Here is a 19,534-nt window from a genome sequence, read left to right as displayed (position 1 = left end):
ATTGTTTGGATTTTCACAATAAAGTACCTTAAACTGTGTAATTTCTTCTGCAAACTTCTCAGTAGTACTATCATCTACTTCTTCTTCAACACCTACACTTATCAAACTCTCAGTTTCTCTACACTTCTCTTCAGGACCAAATAAGCAAAACTTTATATCATTAATAACTTTTTTTACATCCAATACTGAACCATACTAAATAGCAGTGTTTATTTCACTTAAAGATAATGCAGGACTTTTTAACGTAGTACAATCTTCTCACTAACTTCGGCATTTCTGAGTGATGTACTGCTAACATTCTTAAACGATGAAAAGTACTTCAACACACTTTTCTAGAAAGACAAGCCAGAGAATGACCCTGTAAGTTAGCACATTTTCTCACTTTACAAGGATCAAGTCCTAACAACATCTTAATCTTCTGTTTAACACCTTTTTTTACCATGATATCATAAGAAATGTTGTATTATATCAATAGATTCCTGTCATATACTATAAATATTACTACAATCCCACTTATAAAGTGGAGCTTGTGTACGTCTCCCTTGAACTTCTGCATCGATTACTTCTTCTACATTTCTAGGAACCATCTTTTTTTCAATTGGACAATTGTTTTTAACCTCATAACAACAACCGCTGGTATCATCTGCATGAACTAATGTATTTTGTTGAAAATAGCTTTCTTCATTAAAAAAGGTTCAGTACTAGAAGTGTGCCTCCATTCACCAGAATTGTTTTTGCAAAAGTTAGTTCTATTAATCAGTCTTTTTCTTTTACTTTTTTCCTTCATAAAGTGCAGTGTTTTATTCAATGTTTTCATTCTCATTAATACTAATATAAACAATTGTCTTTTCAATTCAAAAGCCTTTTTAACTACACTTTAAATCTGTTCTTCTTTTTTTGTAAAATGCTGAGGTTCTTTTATATTTTTGCAATCTTTCAATATATTTTGTAGTACTCTACTTTTATACATTGTCTTTCTAATGTCTTTCATCCTTTTTTCAACAGGGATTATTTTCCTATAACCTGATTTTGCATCAATTTCTCCTTTTTTCATTTCCTTCTGATTGCTTGTAGAACTTTTCTTTCTCTTTTCTCCATTTTGAAAATCGATTACATTTTGTAAAAGAATTTTAAGAAATTCTTTTGTTGTCTTACCAGAAGACTTTTCTTCAACACCACATGTTGGACATAATCTACTTTCTGCTTTTCTTTATTCTTTAAACAGTTCTGTTTTCTTTGCTGTATTTTCTTGTGATCTTTTTTGTCATGCTGAATATTTCTTAATAATTATGGAGAATTTATAAAAAAAAGTTTATTATTTTTCAAAAAAAGATTTAATATTATTAAAATAATTATATACAAATATTGTCATCGATAAATAAAGAAATACATTGAGTAGTGCCTAGGTGAATAGATAAGTACAACAGTAGTACCTGGATAATTCTACAACTGCAACGGTAGCACATAACTAGTGCCAGTGGGTGATTTTATAACTGCATTACTGCTTGGGTGATTGCAGGAGTACTGAGCGAATGCCTGAGTGATTGGAGTAGTGTAAAGGTAGTGCCTGGGTGATTTTATTAGTGCATGAGTACTGGCTAAGTGATTATACAAGTTCAAGGGTAGAACCTGCATGATTGAAGGAGTGCAAGAGTAGTTCCTTAGAAAATATATGAGTTCATGGGTAGTGGCTGGATGATTAAGAGAGTGCATGGGTAAGCGCCAGGTTGATTTCATGAGTTCAGCGGTAATAACCTGGGTAATTGCATCAGTATATATGTAGTGCCTGGATCATTGAAAGACTGCATGGGTAGTGCCTGGGTAGTTGAAGCACTGTATAGCTAATGTATTGGTGATTGCAAGAGTACAGGGGTAACTTCTGGGGAATTAAAAGTGTACATATGTAACACCTGAGTGGCTTCATGCCTACAATGGTAATATCTGGGGGTTTACATGACTACATAGAAAGTGACTGTGTGGTTTTATAAGTGCATGGGTACTTCTTGGGGGATTGCAGGACTACTGAGGTAGTGCCTGAATGAATAAATACGTGCAAAAGTAGTGCCTGGGTGATTCCATAACAGCATGATTACTGGCTGAGTGATTACATAAGTACAAAGGTAGTGCCTCCGTGATTGAAGGAGTGCAACAGTAGTGTCTGGGTGATTATATAGGAGCATGAGTGATGACTACATGATTCAAAGAGTGCATGGGTAACACCTTGGTGCTTGCATGAGTGCAGCAGTAATGTCTGCGTTATTACAGCAGTGCATAGGTAGTGCCTGGATCATTTGAAGACTGCATGGGTGTTTTTAGAACTGTATGAGTGTTGGGCCTAGCGAAATATAAAGCAGTAGACTGTTACATAACTCAACCATAAGTCTCTTTATATTGTTAAAAGCGTGCATACATATGTCTCTACCTTTTCAAATCATCATCATATCTAAAAGAAATATGTATACAATATTTCTGGAATATAGTAAGACCTAAAAACTGAGACATGTAATAGAGCTGCCTGAGTGATTGCATAACTCCATAGGTAGTGCTTGGGTGATTTTATGAGTGCAAGGGTGGTCACTGGGTAATTGCAGGAGAAGATGGATAGTGACTGGCTAATTGCATGAGTGCACACATACAGTTTGAGTGCATTGATAAGTGTATCAATAGCACCTGAATCCATAAATGAGTCTTGGAGTAGGGCTTAGATGACTATATGAGTGCAACAGTATGGACTGGGTGATTATATGACTGTAAGGGTAGTGTGTGGGTTATTACATGTCAGCATACATATACACTGCATGATTCTATGACTGCAGGGGTAATACATGACTAGTGCCTGGGTGATACCATGATTACAGGGGTAATATCTGGGGGATTACTGGAGTACATAGCAAGTGAGCAGGTGATGTTAAAAGTGCATGTGTACTAGCTAAGTGATTGGAGGAGTGCATAGATCCTGAAAAAGTAATTGGATGAGTGCAAGGGTATTGCCTGGGTGATTGAACCAGTGTATAGATAATTCATTAGTGATTGAATGAGTTCAAAGGTAATGTCTGGGGGACTACATCAGTACATAGAAAGTGCCTTCGTGATTTTATAATTGCATCAGTACTGCCTGGGTGATTATTGTAATACTATGGTAGGCCTCAGTGATTGCAAAAGTGTGAAGGTAGTACCTGGTTGACTTTATAAGTGCATAGATACTGGGTAAATGGTTTGAGGAGTGCATAGGTCCTAACAGTGTGATTGCAGGAGTGCAAGAGTAGTACGTGATTAAACCAGTGTGTAGCTAATACATTGATGATTGCATGATTGCATGAGTTATGTCTGGCGGACTAGAGGAGTACATAGATAATGCCTGGTGATCCCTTGATTGTAGGAGTCATATCTGGGAGATTACATGAGTACATAAAAAGTGCCTGGGTGATTTTATAATTGCATGTGTACTGCCTGGTTGATTGGAGTAGTATTACAGTAGTACTTGAGTAATTGGATAAGTCCAACATCCTGACTAGTGGCAGAATACTGAAACTTCAGCACAAATGTCAGGTCTATGACATGGTGTACACTTTTGTACTACAGCTTCAAAATTCTTTAACTACTGAGGGTGTTGGGCGTACTCAAAATATAGCTTAAAAGCTAAACATGTGTCTGCTATAAATCGCACCATATTCCTGAAACTATACATATATGTCTTCCTTTTGAAATCATCATCATATATAACAGAAATAAACAAGTAGACTGAACTTTACATTTTACAGACACACCTATATTACTGCAGTGTATTTCAAGTGTACCTAGCCTCCAACTCATAGAATGTAGCCTAATCAGTAATCCTTTCTGATAACATGTATTAAAACTCACTTTTGTGCTGCATCTTCACCATTCTATGAATATCAGGCCTAGTCAAATATAAAGCAGCAACCTATCACCTGTAATTACCATAGCTCTATCCATGTTACTAAAAACATGCATGCTTCTATATATACCTATTGCCAAAAGCATTACACTTATTAAAATACATGTGCAAGAAAAAACATAACCATACTCACAAGACCATAACGGCCTTAAAACTTGATAGACTACACTTAACATTACAAGCACACCTAGATGTATGTGGCAAATTTCAAGTGAACTTTTTTACAGACTCTTATAAAGTACTATAATCAGTAGTTCCTCTCCTAACATATCTTAAACATCACTTTTCTACTACTACTGCTTCATTATTCTAGTAGTAATCAGGTATAGAGCATACCTAACAGTAAAGCAACACTTATCTTTCATGAAAGTCTCCCACATTTCTAAAACCATGTACGCATGTGTCTGTACCTTTTGCTAGCAGTATCATATACAAAAGTAATACATGGATAAATGTATACATGTGTTTTATACATCTGCCATCTTTAAATGTATAACAAAGACCATAATATATGTGTAAGTAGACACATATCTCAGTCACAACACCATCCACAGCTCAAAACTTCACAGACTACACTTCAATTTTCAAATAGACACTGAAAATTATGTGGTAGATATAAAATATAATTTTCCACACATCATACAAATTACTCTAATAAACAACACCTCTACACACATATCAAACCTCACTTTTGGGCTGCTCCTTTACCATTATACAATCTCGTATAATGTTACACCTACCCAAATACAAAGCAGGAACCCTTCATATTTTTTCCTAAAAGTCTCACCATATTCCTAAAAGCATACATGAATACGTCTGCACCATAACACTATCCAAACCTTCCAAATTCACAGCACAAACTTTCAATTTCAAGCAATGATATTGCATATATCAACTGCACCTCTCTAGAAACTTAAAAAGAAGCCTAATCAATAATACCTTATCTCAACATCTTTTAATCCACACTATTATGTAGTATCTTCACCATTCCATTACTACTCAGTCTTGAGCCTACCTCATAAAAAGCAACAACACCTCTTTATTATACATCATGCACCTTCAAAGACATACAAAAATACACATACGAGTAGGGACACACTTGAGACAGAATTCCATGCACACCTTTAAACTTGACAGACTTCACCTCCAATTTTAAAGCAACACCTAAAACGATGTGGTGTACTATAAATGTAAATATCCACACACTAAAACAAAGTACCGTAATCACTAATCCATCTTCCAATACACACATATTACTATACAAAATATATTTCAAACAACATTTAACTACAATAAAACAAACTATAATACACATCTCTACAATTAATAATATATTTTGAACATTTATTTATTTTATTTTTTCAGCTTATAGAGAGCGCAGCTACCCAAAAAGGGTTTCCCGGCGCTAACGGAGACAAGAGCCAGATGACACGACATCACAGTTCATCAATGATTTTTTTAATATTAAAAATAAACCTAATACATAATATACCTCACACATGTATAACTCACCTTTTAAATTGATTTGTAGAAAGTAAAATATCACAAACTCATAAAAGATTTTCTTATGCACACAATCAATGTAATGCACCACTCTCAGCAAGGTAAAACCAGTAATGGCAAACTTTCCCTCTCTTTCACCACACAAATACATGTAAATAACAAACCATATTGCTTCATAAATTATTTCAAAGTATAAAACACATTGGTATTGGTTAGACATATCAACCCTTACCAACTGACTTTTAAAAGTGCCCAAACTGGTGCTGGAATTTTTTAGAATTGCGATTCCACTGTGCACCAACGCGATATATATTACAAATGAAAATACCACTACTTTTTAAGAACACACCACTTCTAAATATAGTACTGACTTGGGAGATCTTACTTTAATAAGATATCAAATATATAAATTAAATTTTCACATTTTAAGTCCGCAGTTAAGTTTCAACCCTTCCCCCATTCTGCCTAATGCCAATTTCCATAGTAACAGTTCATGGAACACTCAACTGAACTGACAGGTCACAAGTTTACCGTATTTTCAAGTTCAGCACACAAGGTTACAAATGGAAACACCAGGTGGGGTTGACTTTTGCAAAATATGACCTTATCTTATTTACTGTACCATTTAAACATTTTTTACTAACCAATAAGAAACATGCATTTTAAAGAAAGTAACATGCACTCTATTTTTTAATGTACAATGTTCTTAAAGTCAATCCATTCTCTATTTTGTTTATTTTTTTTAAACAACATCTTGTCCACCATTTGAGATACCTCTCATTCTACCAACTGACAACCTCAGCTACAGACATTTTTTCATTACTTCCAGGCATTCCTTCAAGATGCATACAGTATGGATTGTTGGGCACATCTATTTTTTCTGATGCAAAAGTATGCTGAACACAGAGGTGTTGACAAAGACCTAGCTTTGCAAAATGTAGATATTAAATGGATTGCACAAAGAGGATTAAAGAAGCTCCAATTGATGCCTTTGGTTGAAATTGTTTGCATCGCCAACCACCTGACCTCATGATTGTGCACTGTGGTGGCAATGACCTAGGCAAATTGACTTGGGTAGGTCTGAAAATGCAAGAGAAGGACATCCTTGCACAATTGATGGTGATTTTACCTCAAACTGTCCTTGTATACTCTAATATATATCACAGACTGAAATGGAAGTGGTCAAATCAATTCTGTCCTCAGATTGAGAAACCTAGAAATAATGTCAATAAGGCTGTTTTTGCTTACCTCACAGACCATAGGATGGCCTCCATCTATAACAACAATCTACGTTTCGATGTTGATGACATCTACAGTAGTGATGGAGTACACTTTACAGATCAAGGAAACAGAGTCTTTCTCAAGAACCTAAAGCTGTGCATCCACACTCACATGTAGCTACAACAAACTCATAATGAAAACAAGGGCTTTTTTACACTCTATAACATAGTAGAGAATATACATTTTTTTTACACATACACATTTATTTTTTATTTTTGGTCAATTTGCGTATCCTGCGCAAATCGGCAAAAGCAGGAATTCAATGCAGTACAACACAATACACTTTTCAAGTTTAACTATTAATTTAAAATGTTATATATTTTGAACAACTTTATACATTGTAATCTTGTCATGAACTGCAATCTCAGTAACTGAAACATCTTCACAAATAAAACACTACCTTCTTAAATTATATACTACTTAATTATTTATTTAAGGTTAAGCCGCAATCCAATGAGATGTTACACAGGGGGGGGCGCGCTGAGAGCCGCGTTGGGGTCACAACTCCAAATTTGAAAGTAAAAAAGGCCCACTTCCATTATTCGGTATTCACCTCAGGGATCCAGCAGTTATTATTTAAAAAAAAATAAGGGGGCCCCCTTCCTCTGGCCAATAATGGCCCAGGTCCCATCTCCCATGGCCTGCTACTATTTATTTTCTTTAAGGAGGGGGACAGCATGGCCACCCTCCTCAAATTAATTTTGGCTCCGGGACCCTATCCCCGAGGCCTGCCACTATTTTTATTTTTTTCTAAAACAAAGGGGGACCATTCGGCCCCTCTCTAGGCCAATAATGGCCCCTGGGATCCCATACCCCGGGGCCTGAACTATTCGATGTGGACTAAAGGGAGATCCCCAATGCCCCCACAGTTCCAGCTGGCTCCCCGCCTCCCGTGGGAGCCGACATTGCTTTTGTTCAAATGGATCTGCTAACATGCAGCTCCCCTTGCCCGAAAGCAATTCTGCTTTGCTTCGTTGAAGGGAGAGCAGGTTTCCAGCAAAGCAGTGTTTGCTATGACAGGAAACCGAAGCACAGAAGACCGTGATTTTTTTTCTTGGCGCGATTCGAGCATCCAGCGCGATTTCTGCCCAAACAACAAAAAGAAATGTGTTTTTTGGCCCTGGGGTCCCTGTGACTCCCCCTGACCGGCCCTAGCATGTCAGGGTGTTTCTACCCTGACCACTTTCCTACATTTACAACAATTTTCTTCCTTGTGGATATGACTCGGTTCCACTCGGGAGGGTTTGTGATTCCACCTCGGTGCTCAGACTAATATTTTTATTTTTGAATTTGTTAGGAACTACTGAACGGATTTACACCATTTGAAAAAAAGGTCGCTATCTACACCAAGAACTACCTTTTTGCCAAATTTGGTATAATTCTGTTCAGTAGTTTGGGCTGTAGCCTGTTCCAAAACTTCCTATATATTAACTTGTTTTGAGACCCCCATTTTTTCCCGGCCCCCACTTGACTAATAACCCGGAAACTTTTAAGACAGGAGCTGACCTGAGTGAACCATTAGTTTGTAAAGTTTTACGAAGATTCGTTGGACGGCACCAAAGATATTGGCAATAAAAAAAACGCTGTTTTAATAGAAAAAAGGACATAACTATAACTAGCTACTGGAGACCGACACTAGGTAATATATATATAGAGGCAGCACCGTTTATCAAATAAAAGTATTATTTTGGCACCAGCTACACCTAGAGTCAGTGAACCTGTGTGTGCGCGACTGCACTTAGGGTTTTGTCAGTTGATATATATATATATATATATATATATATATATATATATTCACTGAAAAAACCATAGGTTTCACACATGTTATAGTTAGCTGGACATTTCACTCATACAAAACTATTGAAATTCCCCCGTTATAGTTAGTTGTACTAACTGTAACTCGCGCGCCCGCAATCAACTGCTGATGATGTCACATATTACATGTCAATGACATCACTGATGACATCAACCAGTGACAGTGGTTTGGTTCGTTATTTAAATATGTATTATATATATATATATATATATAGCAATCTGCCTTGAACACTGAGTGGATGTGTAAGTGTGCGAATGAATGATTTAGTACCAATGTGATTGACTGTCTAAGTAAGGAATTTTAAGTGTCTCACTAAATATATGGGATGGTGATTAAACTGAATGAATACCTGTATCACTCTACCTCTTGTTGTGTAAACTACTACATAAGTTGGTTACTACATATGTGAAAGTCTACATTAGTTATTAATTAGTTAAATGAGTATTTGTATGGGATAGTGAATGAATGTGTGTGTGGTTGGGTGGGATGTGTGTGACTGGAAAGATGTGTAAATAGTTAATTTAGTAAGTATATGAGGTTAAGACTGTGTGTGGAAACAGTTGTTTGGGTGAATGAATCTCTTTATGGGTGTGGTGATGAGTAAATATATTTCTCAATGATATATGTCCAACAAACTAAAAATATAAACGGCAGTATATGTGACAGTTATTGTTTATAAATAAGTATACATAATACTCTGTGATTGTATGATTGATGTATGGATAACTGTATACTTGTAATACTGATTTTATAACACACTAAGTATGAGTTACTATCTATGTGAATACATTTTGTGGTGATGGTGTAAGTGAGTATCTTAGTAAATATAAGTATGATCAATTGTTTACATAAGTGAGTAGGATGTCTGCATAAAGGAATATGATATGTGCTGGTGTGTAATCTTGTTGTTGGTATATAAGTATATTTAACAGTGTTCTATTGATCTTTGTTAGCATGTATGATTGAATCTATAGGTAAGTGTTTAGATGTGTGTGTAGATGTAGGAATCACTGAGTGCATTTTTAGAAACTTGTACTGGTGTGTCAATACTTTCAAATATGGTACTTGATATTTTATAATGAGTGTTAAAAGATTATGGTACTGTATGATCTGCTTGTCACATGGATGATGTCATCAGTGATGTCATCAGTGATGTCATCAGTGATGTCACTGACCATGTCATGAATGACAGTACAACTAAATATAACAGGGGAATTTCAATGGTTTTGTATGAGTGAAATGTCCAGCTAACTATAATGTGCCTAAAACCTATGGTTTTTTCAGTGAATTTCAAAGGTTTTGTAAATGCCAATGTTTAAATGTATTAATTGTTATATTTATTTCTTTGATACTAATTTATAAAAAAAATTATAATAATTATTTTTAGCTATTTTGTTTTTTAAATTACATTATATATTTTTAATGTCAAATAATAAAAAAAATCAAAAATGTTTTTTTTTAATTTTATATATTTTTTCAATATATTAAAATGAATTTCTATAGGGTACTCGTACAGTCCTTGCACCGCCCTGCGCACCTATACTCGTACTGTACGCGTATGCGCGCACACGTCACAAATTACGCGTCGCATTGGCGCTTCCGCATGACGTCATGTACGTTTGTACGGCGCACCGTACGCGTACCCAGTGAAATATTTTTAATGTTTGAAAAGATATATTTATGTATTTAATGTAAATTTCAAGGCAAGACATTATCTGAGGTTATCATGAAAATAGTATTCATTTAGTTTTAATAAGTGTATATTACTTTTATAAACAATTACGCAAATCGCGGGGTACGTTGTACGTACGCGTACCGTAAGCGCACCCTACGCCCACCCCTTGTGACTTCAAAACAACAGATTTGATTGGTTCATAATACTTCCTTCCTATTCTAACTGTTGAAGGACCCCACCCATTTTAATCATTCTTCTTTGACCTTCACTGAAGAAACACCTTTTTGTGAAGGAGCTCTTTCTTCCATACATTTTCATCATGGCTGCACAGCAAGGTGAAGATACATCAGAACACTCTTCTGAAGAAGAATTTGTGCAGGCAGACCCAGCAGGTAGAGGAAGGGAGCATTAATTTGGAAAAAAAATCCTTTCTGGAAGGTGAAAAGAAAGTTAATGCAGCCAAGGTCACCTGTAAGGTGTGTGGGGCAGTGCTTTCAAGAGGCGATCCGAATAAGAAGTATTAGTTTGGAACTGTCAACATGGTAAAGCATGTGAAGTCACTACATCCTCGTAATTATGCGAGAGCTGCATGTGCCAGGCTGCGAGAAGACCCTTCACCAGCTGTAGCCTGCACTTCCACTGCACTATCAAGCCCTCATGCTGATTTGATTTTTTGTGTAAATGTTGTAAGGAAAGCCTATGTTATGGGGAACAGTCCATTGATATAATTTGCAGAAGGAAACAGGAGCACCGTTGCTCCCACCGTTAATTTTTTTTCTTTATTTGTTGCAGATCCAGACTGTTTTGTTTGTACAGTTTCCTTTTTTCCTTTTAAAAAAACCCCAAAAACCCCCCAAAATTAAAAAAATCCAAAAAATATACGAAACAACAAAAAAAAGTTCTTTTAAGAACTAACTTCACTGGTCAAAAAAAGAGCTATATTTGTATGACAGTGTGTAACTTTTTTTAATGAATGTGTAGTGCTTAAATAAATGAAAGAATACATTGGTAGTGTATGGTGAATGTGAAAGTGCAGAACTATAAGGAGGTGCTACAGCATAACTGTATAAGGTGTTTACTTGCAGTATACTGTAGTACTTCCAAAGCACATGAATGTAACATAAGGTTTCTTTATGTACAGGGAGGTGTTCCTTCCTCAACATAAACAACGTTTAAATGCCATTTTGAAACTTACGTGGTTCATGCAGCACACATGTAAGTTACAAATTGGCATTTTTAAAAAGAGGTTTGTTTATGTATAGGAAGGAACACGTTCCTGTACATAAAGAAACCTTGGCATAAAGAAACCTTGGCATTTTGCTTTTTCCATGTATGCTGCACAAGGCAGCACACATGGAAAAAGCAAAACCTAGGAGAAATGAAGCATTTCTCCTCATTTCGCCACCTTAAATTTGGCGTTGCCATCTATTAACGCCTCTCTTGATAATAGGTGGCAGCGTCGAAGTGAATGGGTGTTGCGGTGGAATGCCCACCGCAACACCCACTGCACGCCCCCTTTCACGATGAGTTTATCGTGAAAGGGGCCCTATTACCAAGGCAGCATTAAGTCAATTAAAATGGCTTTAAGCCACGTTAATTGACTTAACGCTGCCTTGATAATAGGGCAAGGCAAATATCGCTACGTTATCGGCAGAAAAGTGCTGATAACGCTGCGTTAAGGGGCTTGATAATATGCCCCATAGTGCATAAGGGTTTCAAGCAGTCCATACCCTAAGGCGTACTTCGCTACATGAGTACTTGGGTACTGACTGAATGATTACAGTTCTGCAAAGACAGTGCCTGACTGAATTTATAAGTGCTTGAGTATTAGTGCAGTGAATGGATTAGCAAATACTGCTAAATGGGTCACAACAATAGTGCAACAGTAGTGACAGAGTGTTTGGTGGAAGTGTAAGGATACAGATAGTGCGTAGGGGTTTGAAGCAGTCCATGTCCTAAGGCCTACTTCGCTGCATGACTATTTGGATACTGACTGAATGATTTGAGTACTGTAAGGAGAGTGTCTAAGTGAATATATAAGTGCTTGAGTTTTAGCGCAGTGAGTGTTTAGCCAAACTGTCGAAAGGGTCACTACAATAGTGCAACAGAAGTGACAGAGTGTTTGGTGAAAGTGTAAGGATAAAGACTGGGGAATTGAAGATCTGAAACACAAGTGTGCAGGTGGATAGAAGACTGCATGCATAGTATATAGGGGTTTGAAACAGTCCATGTCCTAAGGCCTACTTTGCTACATGAGTACTTGGGTACTTACTCAATAATCAGAGTACTGTAAAGAAGGTGTTTAAGTGTATATATACGTGTTTGAGTTTTAGTGCAGTAAATGGATTAGTACATACTGCTGAATGGGTCACTACAACAGTGCAACAGCAGTGACTAAGTGCTTGTTGGAAGTGTAAGGACACAGACTAGGGAATTGAAGGTATAAAAGACAAGTGAGCAGGTAGATACAAGACAACATACTTAGTTCATAGCGGTTTGAAGCAGTTTATGCCCTAAGGCCTACTTCTCTGCATGAGTACTTGGGTACTGACTGACTGATCAGAGTACTGTAAAGAGAGTGTCTAAGTGAATATACATGTGCTTGAGTTCTAGTGCAGTAAATGGATTAGTACATACTGCTGAATGGGTCTCTACAACAGTGCAACAGCAGTGACAGAGTGCTTGATGGAAGTGTAAGGATTCAAACGAGGGAACTGAAGGTATAAACAGCAAGTGTGCAGGTAGATACAAGAATACAAGCATAGTGCATAGGAGTTTGAAGCAGTTCATGCCCTAAGGCCTACTTCGTAGCATGAGTACCTGGGTACTGACTGAATTATCAGAGTACTGTAAGGAGAGTGTCTAAGTGAATATATAAGTGCTTACGTTTTAGTGCAGTAAATGGATTAGTACATACTGCTGAATGGGTCACTACAAGAGTGCAACATCAGTGAAAGAGTGTTTGGTGGAAGTGTAAGGATACAGACTAGGGAATTGAAGGTATAAAAGACAAGTGTGCAGGTAGGTACAAGACTACATGTATAGTGCTCAGGGGTTTAAAGCAGTTCTTGTCCTAAGGTCTACTTCGCTGCTTGAGTACTTGGGTACTGACTGCATGATCAGAGTACTGTGAGGAGAGTGTCTAAGTGAATATATAAGTGCTTGAGTTTTAGTGCAGTGAATGGATTAGCACAAACTACTGAATAGGTCACTGCAATAGTGAAACAGCAGTGACAGAGTGTTTGCTGGAAGTGTAAGGATACAGATTGGGGAATTAAAGATATGAAACACAAGTGTCCAGGTGGATGGGAGACTGCATGTATAGTTTATAAGGGTTTGAAGCAGTCCATGTCCTAAGGCATACTTTACTGCATGAGTACTTCGATACTGACTGAATGATTACAGTTCTGCAAGGACAGTACCTGAATGAATTTATAAGTGCTTGAGTTTTAGTGCAGTGAATAGATTAGCACAAACTGCTGGATGGATCACTACAACAGTGCAACAGCAGTGACAGAGTGCTTGGTAGAAGTGTAAGGATACAGACTAGGGAATTGAATTTATAAAAGACAAGTATGCAGGTAGATACAAGACGACATGCACAGTGCATAGGGGTTTGAAGCAGTTTATACCCTAAGACCTACTTTGCTACATGAGTACTTGGTACTGACTGAATGGTCAGAGTACTGTTAGGAGAGTGTCTAATTGAATATATAAGTGCTTGAGCTTTAGTGCAGTAAATGAATTAGTACATACTGCTGAATGGGTCACTACAACAGTGCAACAGCAGTGACAGAGTGCTTGTTGGAAGTGTAAGGATACAAACTAGGGAATTGAAGGTATAAAAGACTTGTGTGCAGGTAGATACAAGACAACATGCAAAGTGCATAGGGGCTTGAAGCAGTTGATGCCCTAAGGCCTACTTCTCTGCATGAGCACTTGGGTACTGACTGAATTATCAGAGTACTGTAAGGAGAGTGTCTAAGTGAATATATAAGTGCTTATGTTTTAGTGCAGTAAATGAATTAGTACATACTGCTGAATGGGTCACTACAACAGTGCTTGGTGGAAGTGTAAGGATACAGACTAGCTAATTGAATGTATAAAAGACAAGTGTGCAGGTAGATACAATACTACATGCATAGTGCATAGGGGTTTGAAGCAGTTCATGCCGTAAAGCCTACTTCGCTGCATGAGTACTGGGGTACTGACTGAATGATTACAGTTCTGCAAGGACATTGCCTGACTGAATTTATAAGTGCTTGAGTTTTAGTGCAGTGAATGGATTAGCACATACTGCTGAATGGATCGCTACAATAGTGCAACAGCAGTGACAGAGTGTTTGGTGGAAGTATAAGGATACAGATAGTGCATTGGGGTTTGAAGCTGTCCATGTCCTAAGGCCTACTTTGCTGTATGAGTATTTAGATACTGACTGAATGATTAGAGTACTGTAAGGAGAGTGTCTAAGTGAATATATAAGTGCTTGAGGTTTTAGTGCAGTAAATGGATTAGCATATACTGCTGAATGGGTCACTGCAACACTGCAACATCAGTGATATAGTGCTTGGTGGAAGTGTAAGGATACAGACTAGGGAATTGAAGGTATAAAAGACAAGTGTGCAGGTAGATACAAGACTATATGCATAGTGCATGGGGGTTTGCAGCAGTCCATGTCCTAAGGCTTACTATATATCTAACTACTGCATTTTAGTGTACAACCCTAATTCATTTTGCAAAAACATAAGCAATTTGCTGCACTATTTGCAACAAGATTACATTAAAAAAGTGACACAATACAACCAGGAAGAGGCGCAAGGGGCTTGTAAATCTGCCCCAGAGTGTTTGCAGCAGTGTATGTATACTAACTGGGAATTGAAGATTTGAAACATAAGTCTGATTCTAGACAAGCAACACTATTAATTACTGTAAAAGGGCTAAAATGACTGCACACATTCCAGAAATGTAAATACTGCATTTTAGTGTACAACCATAACTCATTTTCCAAATACAAAAGCAATAACTGGTTTCTAATTCTATCAAAACTAAAAAAAAGGATAGATTGTTAAGCACTTATATATCTGCAAACACAAAACATACAAAAATGCTTTTCTCAGAATAATTCCTAAATGCACACAGACGCACAGTGTGATTCTAGACAAAAATATTAGACCTTGCATTTTACCCAAACACATTTACTGGTCTAGAAACAGTAAAGTAACTGCACACATTCCATATATAACTAGTACATTTCAGTGCACAACCCTGACTCATTTTGCAAATACATAAGAAATTTGCTGCATTATTTGTGCCAACATTGCATGAAAAAGTGACGCTATGGCAGCACAAAGAGGTGCAAGAGGTGATATATATTCACTGAAAAACCATAGGTTTCACCCCAGTTATAGTTAGTTGAACATTTTACTCATACAAAACCATTGAAATTCCCACGTTATAGTTAGTTGGACTCACTATAACACGCGCGCCCGCAATCCACTGCTGATGATGTCACATATTACATCATTCATGACATGGTCAGTGACATCACTGATGACATTTCAAATGACATCACTGATGACATCATCCAGTGAATGTGTGTTACTGTAAATTAAAAATGGGTTTAACATATTGTAGAATGAGTGTATGTATGAGTGTTTGGATAATGGATTTAGTAGGTGCGTGACTGACTGTATGAGTGGGAGGTTAAATGTGTCTTACTGAATGCATGGGTTAGTGACTAAACTGTTAGAATGTGTGCATCATCATGTCTGTTGTTGTGTAAGGTGCTGCATGTATTGATTAGTAGCTATATGACTGGCTATATGGGTTAATGATTGGTAACCCAAGTATTTGTATGTGAGGGTGAGTGTGAGTGTAGGTGGCTGGGAGGTGTGTGACTCTGTGCATAGATGTGTGAGCAGTTGACTCACATGGTGTATGGGTTCAAGAGTGCATGAGGAAACAGCTGTATAGGCGGTTTACTGTGTGCATGGGTGTGTTGGGGACTGAATGGATAACTCAGTGCTACATCTCCAAGTAAGTGCATATGTAAAACACAGTGCATGTGAGAGTTGTCATATATAAATGACTAGTCATAACAACCTGTGATTGCATAAGTGACTGTATCTATCAATATGTACTTGTATCAGTGATTGTAAAAAGATAGTAAGTATGTGTTAGTCTATGTTTAAATAAGCAAGGTATTGTGTGTATAACTGTATAGTTGTGGAAATGGGAGTGTGATTGATTCTTTACATGACTGACTAGGTGTGTAAGTAACTCCATGGATGAGTGGCAGTGTGTGAGTCTCTGTATAGGTGTATGAGGGCATATGTTGGTCTTGTATTGATGAGTGACTGTATGTATGAAAGATTGCATGGGTGAATGAGTGGATGTGTGTGTAGACCTAGAAACCAGTGAGTGTGTATGTGGTAAGTGGTTTTACTGTATCAATGGTTTCAGGAATGGTAGTTTGTATTTAACACTGGGTGTATCATAGGTTAGATTAGAGTGTGAGGAAGTGTATTGTATTATCACATGGATGATGTCATCAGTGATGTCATCAGTGATGTCATTTGAGATGTCATCAGTGATGTCGTTTGAGATGTCATCAGTGATGTCATCAGTGATGTCACTGACCATGTCATGAATGACGTAATATGTGACATCATCAGCAGTGGATTGCAGGCGCGCGAGTTATAGTGAGTCCAACTAACTATAACGTGGGAATTTCAATGGTTTTGTATGAGTAAAATGTTCAGCTAACTATAACTGGTGTGACACCTATGTTTTTTTTAGTACATTTCAAAGGTTTATTAAATGCTAATTCCTAACTATAACGATTGTGAAACCTATGTTTTTTTAGTGAATTTCAAAGGTTTTTTAAATGCTAATTCCTAACTATAACGATTGTGAAACCTATGGTTTTTCAGCGAATTTCATAGTTTTTTTAAAAGCTAATTCCTTTATATATCGAGTTTGTAACCTACGATTTTTAAACAGTTTTTTTTATTAGCTGTTTTTATAACTATTATTTTTTTTTTTTTTGTACAATCTATTTTTCATGTTTTTTTTATCATTTTGTCTTGGAGCGCTCAGGGTGCGCACACCGGTAAGCTCACCCGAGAGCGCAATTTCCGCGTGCATAAAAAAAACTAGTAAAACGTCATTCAGGCGTGCCGCGTAAGCGCCCCCGGAAGCGCCTATGTTCGCGCCGCGTAAGCGCCCCCGGAAGCGCTCCGGTGCATGCAGCGTAAGCGCGTCAAGTCATGTGACCTTAAAATAACTCTTTTCATTGGTTGTTAACAGTTTTTTTTTTACAACTAATGAAAACCCCACCCATTTCCTTCACTTCTTCTTTCACTTTGGAGACAGCAAGACCTGTCCTTTTCTGTTCTACCATTTTGTGTAAAGAATGGCTGCCAGAGAACCCAGCAACAGTGAGGAGTCAGATGATTTCATTCAGGAAGAGCCTCCTCAGCCCAAGGTCAAGGAGCATTTTATTTGAAAGTTTTTTTCAATACCTGCAGGATTAAAAAAGGTGAATGCTCCTAAAGTGGAATGCAAAATCTGAAAAACGATGGTTTCTCGAAGAGACCCAAGAAGGAAGTATAGTTTTGGCAACTCCACAATGATTCACCACGTCCAACAGAGGCACCCCCAGAACTATGCCCGGGAGAGTGTCCGAGACCTCGCACGTAATCCCCCAAGGTATGGTGCCTCTAAAATCTACTGGAGGAGCCACAACATCAGGGAGAGGACGTGCAGCGGAATTGGAGATGATTCCGAACATTCCGCCTGTTTTTAGTGACATTACTATAAAGTGCAAGCAATGCGATGAAATGCTTTGCTATGGTGAGCAGAGCATCAAGCTCATTGCACGCAGGAGGCAAGAACACCGCTGCCCTCCCCAGCCCTAATTTTTACCCTTTTTTTGCTCCTATTGAGCAGTTTTGCATTCCCTGTTTTTGTTTTTGTTCAGAAAAAAAACCTAAAAAAGAATTTAAAAAACAGTTCTTTTTAGAACTACCTCCAATTCTCAATAAAGAGCTGTATTCTTAACAAATTCAAAAGGAGTAACTGAAGTGGAGTGCAGTGAGAGAGGAAAGGAAAATGTGTGAGAAAGTAAAGAAAGGGACAAGAGGGGAAGGGAAGTGAAGTAGGGGGGCTGAAAGAAGGTGAGTGTGGGAGGTGAGTGAGGAGAAGGGGAGTGAACAAGGGGAATAAGGATAAGTGAAGAAAATGTAGTAAAGGAAAAGGGGTGTGGAAGGGTAAGAAAAGAACAGTGATGTTGAGGAAAGAGTGGTGATACAGACTGGATAAAGGCAAGTGAGTGAGAGACAAGGGGAGTAAGGGAGTGAAGAGACAGAGAAAGTGAAGGAAAGAGTGAGAGTAGAGGACTGAGTGAGGGAGGAAAGAAACATAAGTGAGGGAGTGTGGCTGAGTTATAGGGAGTGAGCGTGATAGAAGAGGAGTGACAGATTAAGGGGTCGGAGAGAATGAGGCTAACAGAGAAAGAATGAGGGAAGGGGAGTGTAGAAGTAAGAGGACAGAGGGAGTAAGAGTGTGGGAGTATGGCAGAGTTATAGGGAGTGAGTGTGACAGAAGAGGAGTGAGAGACTAAGGCGACGGAGAAAATGAGGCTAACAGCAAGAGAATCAAGGAAGGGGAGTGTAGAACTAAGAGGACAGAGGGAGTAAGAGCAGGAGTTAGTGAAGTGGAGTAAGGAAAGTAAGGGAAGGAAAAAGAGTGAAGGAGCGAAAGAAGGGAAAGGACAGGAAGGAAAGTAAACGAGAAGGTATGTAAGAAGGTGAGTGTGGGAGTGTTGCTGAGTTATAGGGGGTGAGCGTGACAGAAGAGGAGTTACAGACTAAGGGGATGGAGAGAATGAGGCTAACAGAGAGAGAATGAGGGAAGTGGAGTGTAGAACTAAGAGAACAGAGGGAGTAAGAGAATGAGTTAGTGAAATGGAGTTAGGAGAGTAAGGGAAGGGAAACGAGTGAAGGAGCAAAAGAAGGGAAGAGAGAGGAAGGAAAGTAAAGGAGAAGCACTGAAAGAAGGTGATTGTGGGAGTATGGCTGAGTTATAGGCAGTGAGCGTGACAGAAGAGGAGTGAGAGACTAAGGGGACGGAGAGAATGAGGCTAACAGAGAGAGAATAAGGGAAGTGGAGTGTAGGAGTAAGAGGACAGAGGGAGTAAGAGAAGGAGTTAGTGAAGTGGAGTAAAGAGAGTAAGGGAAGGGAAAAGTGTGACGGAGCGAAAGAAGGGAAGAGACAGGAAGGAAAGTAAAGGAGAGGGTTTGAAAGAAGGTGAGTGTGGGAGTATGCGTAAGTTATAGGG

This window comes from Lissotriton helveticus, chromosome 6 (genome assembly GCF_964261635.1).
Source record: "Lissotriton helveticus chromosome 6, aLisHel1.1, whole genome shotgun sequence".
NCBI classification, from domain to species: domain Eukaryota; kingdom Metazoa; phylum Chordata; class Amphibia; order Caudata; family Salamandridae; genus Lissotriton; species Lissotriton helveticus.
Note: the sequence above shows the minus strand (reverse complement) of the source record.